Source organism: Callospermophilus lateralis, chromosome 2, assembly GCF_048772815.1.
Source record: "Callospermophilus lateralis isolate mCalLat2 chromosome 2, mCalLat2.hap1, whole genome shotgun sequence".
Lineage (NCBI taxonomy): Eukaryota > Metazoa > Chordata > Mammalia > Rodentia > Sciuridae > Callospermophilus > Callospermophilus lateralis.
This window is the reverse complement of record NC_135306.1, coordinates 160,101,098-160,106,283: the sequence shown is the minus strand read 5'-3', so window position 1 is coordinate 160,106,283 and position 5,186 is coordinate 160,101,098.

Sequence of the window (5,186 nt, the reverse complement as noted above, 5' to 3'; positions counted from 1 at the left end):
ATTAAAGTCTTCACTACCTTCCTCGGGAAGTTCTGATATCTAAAGGTACCAAGCTGTTATCACACATTCCCACCTGTTACACTGGTGTCAGGAAACGGGTAACACAAAGAAATGCAGATGATGTGTGCTGGGTTAGACATTGTGCTTCACCTTCTCTTTCTTGGGAGGCAAGTCTCAACTTGACATGCTTTAAAAGACCTTCAGATCATCGTCCTTGAAATATCTGTCAATCATCTAGCAGGTGGCAGGCATGGTCCTAGAGCAATGATGGACTTAGAGCAACAATGGAGAGCAGAGGACACTTGTTGCCTTCATGAAGGTTCTCAGCCAGTGAGTGAGAAAGGACATTTATCAGATGACCAAGTAACTTCAAACTATAAGAGACCTGTGAAGAAACAGTACAAGAACCATATCAGAGCATAACAAGAAAACCCAACCTCCCTCCCTGTGAGGAAGGAGAAGCTTCCAGACATTGGGAACAGCATGTGCAAAGGCCCTGGAAGAATTTATGGGAATAGTACCTGAGTCATTCCCCCCGGCTTTATTTCTCACACATATTTGTGATTGGAAATTGTTAAGTTTACACAAGAAAAGCTCAATTTTTCAATGTGTATAAATTCCTTCTTTCACTGAGAGGAAGTACCACATGGCCTGGGTAAATAAAACCAGATTTTGTGCTCCAGGGTGGTGCTGTTTTTAAACTAACTTTTCCAAATCCTGTCACTTTTCCAGCATTTATTAAATTAAGAGCAAACCTGTTTTAAAATCCCTCATGCCCACCCTCCCTGGTCCCTCTTATTTTCTGAGTATTTCCAGCTCCATCTCTCCCAAGCATTTTTTCCATGTGAGTGTATTCTGAAAGTCAGTGGGGGAAAAACATCCTGATCGCTAGAGCTGTTCTGTGAGCATCTTTAGTTCTTCCATCATAGTGACAGAGTAGGCCATTTGAGCAAGTGCTCAGTGCCGGGTACGTGCTCTTCCTTCTCACACCACTCCTCCCTCCTACAGTGGGTTATAACTTCAATCATCCCTCCTGCCCTGGAGCGCTGACCCCTCAGTCCTTCTCCAGAGAGCAAGTGGAATGGATCCGGGTGAGGCTAATGGTCACGGGCCATGGTCAAACTGTAGTCTTCCTGCCTCCTGATACCACTATCCCATCCCTGCCTCAGCCAGCTCTAACTAATCTCTACCCAGCCTGACGATTTAGGCCTAAATACAAAACCAAATTCCCACATGGATCCCTGAAGTGTCAGTAGAGACCTTACCTTTTGTGTGGTAAAAGCACCCACCCTTCAAACCTCTGTTCCCATCCTCCAATCCAGAGCTGTTGCCAAGAGCCAGAGTCCCAGGGATCCTTCCAGAGCCATCAACAAAATGACCTTCTCTACAGTAGGGTCCCACCGCAAACAGAAGGCACATTCATATTAGGATCAAGGATTCAATATATAATAGGAGGGAAAAAAATACAAACAAAAAACCCTGATATATAATAGGACTATTAAGGACATCACTAATAGCAGATAATTTAATAAAGGGACAAATTAGGATAATTGATGTAGTAGACAATTTGATGGAGAGATGATTTACAAAAATTTGGGAAGGGTATAAGATAACCATGAACATTTGTGCAATAATGGAGGGCTAGTTACATCAGGGCTATTAGCTAGCTCTCTGGGCCTGAGGGCAAGGTGAAAGAGCAGCTACTCTGATTAAACATCATGTTTCCAACATGATATTATTTTACTTGTCCAAGTTATTTCACTTGTCTCATGTTCCTAGACCAATTCCTGTGGTCCTAGTAGGCATTTCTCCTCACAGCCCTGTCCTGTAGGTGCAGGCCCCTCACAAGATCTCACTAGGCCCGGCCCCAGGGTTACTCCTCAGGAGAGGGTACCTGGTCTCTCACACTGCCTGCAAGCTGTCCTGTGAGCCTGATGGCTGCAGGCACCTGGCCAAGCCCACAGGCCTCTCAGGGTTCCCTCTTCTCCTCAGTTGAGGAGCTGGGAACTGGTGTTAAGAGTCACCACCTTTGCCCTCTGACCTTCCTTGCCTTTTTTGTAATTGGTAATTGGCACCCAATCAGACTGAACATTAAAGTCACAGCCAGTTCTTGTGGCAGCGCAATGTGGAGGTCTTCCAACCCTCCTCCTCCAGGCCAGTGTACTATGGTCCAGCTCATGGCTCAGGCAGCTGTGTCCAATCTGTTTCCCAGCATTTTCCACAGCGAGGGGGAAGTATCCCTCCCGCCACTGCCTCCCTGTCTCCTGTGGTCACTCTTACAAAGAACACAAAGCAGAGTGGGCCATACTCCTGCAGCCCTTTCCATGAACTGCCCTGTTTTGACTCACTTGCCATTACAGCCTCCCTTTCTGGGGCTGGACCACCGCTAGTGACACCCACAGGCTGGGTCCCTCCCAAGAGGCTCCTAGAACCTTCTGTGAGCAGACAGCTGCCTGCCTGCTCCCCACTATTGCTCCAGCCAAATCAGATGTATTTGATTCTGGTAGACCTGGTGCTGAGAGCAGTAGGCTGTGCCGGCAGAACCTCGGCTCTGGTTCAATTTGATAAGGGACAGCTCTGAGAAGTCACCCCACAGAATTATTCAACAATATCCTTCTTTCTGTCAGCTATCAGCAGCTGAAATCACACAGCTCAATTTACTGAAAGCTCTCTCCAGTGGGTGGGACCCATGAAATTGTGTGTCCTTCCTGTACCCCTTAGAACTAACCATTGCTTTTTTTAATAGGAAAAAAATGTGATATAAAAAAGATGTTTATCAAGATCACATAGTAGTCTGTTTCTCCTCCTGGAGATGGCCCACATTCTCCTTTAATGGGCCTCTGCTTTCCTAAATAAACCTCTATGTCTCTGACCAGAGCATGCTAAAATCCTTTTCCATCATGTATGTCAAGAACCCCACTGGTTCTGAGTCAAGTTCCCTCTTCTCTCTGGGAACTCCTCAGACCCTGCTTTGGAGACATCTCTTCTCCTGGGACATCTGTTGGTGGCCTGCACAGTGATCTTCAGAGGTATCAACTTTGTTTCCAACAATTCCGTGTTTGGAAGATGGCATCCCCACAACTGAGACCAATGTCTCTCTGTCTCCTTTAGATCAATCAAAATGAGACTTTCAGTCACTGGATCATCACCCCTGCCAGCCTGAAGCCTCCAAAGAAGATGGATCTTCACTCTCTTCACCCACCTTTAATATTAAAGGACCAAAGTCTCAGATATAGAAATATAAGATATAGAAATTTAAGGATACAAAAAAAGGAGATATATACTGAGTATCAAGGGAAGCTCCCCAAAACTACTTAAGTGCAAAAAGCACTTAACAGTTACTATTCCTGACCCACCCAGTCCTTGCCCTTGGCCCATGCGCTTGACCCATGCACTTGACTGCAGAAAGTAACTTGAAGGCAATGCACAAGCACAGGGAAAACTGGAGCAAAATCACATGACTCTCCCCTGACTCCACCCCTATCAACTGTCCCTCTATGTTAACACTTCACACCAGAAGGGTTGCTGTTTCTCCCTCTGGAGATGACCCATATTTTCCCTTGAATGTTCCTCTGCTTTCCTAAGTAAACCCCTGTATGACTCTGGGGAATTTTTTTGAAAACTAAAAATATCTTGTAATAACACAGTAAATGCTTATGATAGAACATTAAGTTATAAAAGTGGGACACAAGAGTACAAGCTCAACTTTGTAAAGAGTACACAAAGGAAATAAAGTCAATAATAATCTGAGCATATGTGGGCTGGGAATATGGCTAAATCATAGAGGCCAGTTTAGCATGTATAAAGTCCTGGGTTCCATTCCCAGCACCTAAATAAAGTAAAATTAAATAAAGTAAAATTAAAAAATAGTATGTAGAAGTAAGTGGCAGGGAAAAAAAAAAGATAAAAACAAACTCTGAGTTCTGGGGAAGAAACCTCTCAGCTGACGAGAGCTTCCCTGATTCTCCATTGGCTACCCACAGCCCTATCTCTACCCCAAGCTTCTGAGTGGGCTTTAGTCAGTAGAAATGAGAATTTGACCTTTGATCTTGTTCTTTATTTAAGAAAAGAACTCTAATGTCAAAGTTGGAGAGCTTTGAATGCTCTGGAGTAGGAGAAATGGGAAGATGCAAGAATAGAGACTGTGAAAAATAATGTGAATAGAGAAGGAGACCCAGGACTTGGAAACAGAGCAGGGCTAACCCCGAAAGACAATGAAAAAAAATCTCAATGGAATGGAGAAGAAGGCTTATTGAAGTTGTTTCCTATGGTGCATTGTGCTGTAACACTCTCTCATTGCTCCCACATTTTCAGTAAAAACCTCTTACAACAACCATCTTCTAACATTGACATTGGTGGGATAAAGGAGAAGAGGTCTTGGCAAGCTATAATATATACTGATAAAAAGAACTGATATAAAACAAGTGCTTATATTAATCATGCTACGCTAGGCTATAGCAAGCCTCTTAAAAAAAAAAAAAAAAAAAACCTCTCAGTAGTTCCACATATCAAAGCAATGCTTCTTGCTCATATCGCACACCAATGTAGGTCAGGCAGCTCTGCATGCCTCTCCTCCAAATAGGTACTCAGAGATTCATGCAGGTTCCAGCCTGCATTTCCACACTTAGGAGTCTTTCGCCACTGAATATGTGGGAGAAGGGAGGCAGTGTGTTTAATAACACTGATAATTTAGTGCCTAAAAATACTTTTACACCTTTAAATCTATATGTTTAAAAACAAGAAAGGTTGAAAACTGATGACATAAGGGTCCAACCCAAAAACCTGGAAAAAGAACAGTAAATAACCACCCTCCCCCCCAAAAATAGAAGGGGGACCAAAGACGAGAAACTGATGAAATAGAAAACACACAATAGGAAAAAATCAACAAAGTCAAAGGATATATTTGAATAGATTGAAATAATTAATAAATTCATAGCAAAATATATTAAGAAGATAGAGGAACCAAGAGACAAAGAACACAAATTCCAAAACTAGGTTTGATAAAGGAGCTATCACTACAGACCTACAGACATTGGAAAAGACAATGAGAAGATACCATAAACAACGTTATGCCAATAATTTGCCATTTAAGATATACTAGTTTCTTAAAATGAAATTTACCAAGATTATCACAAGAAGAAATGTTTTAAAAATACCAATAATCCTATATCTATCAAAGGAATTGG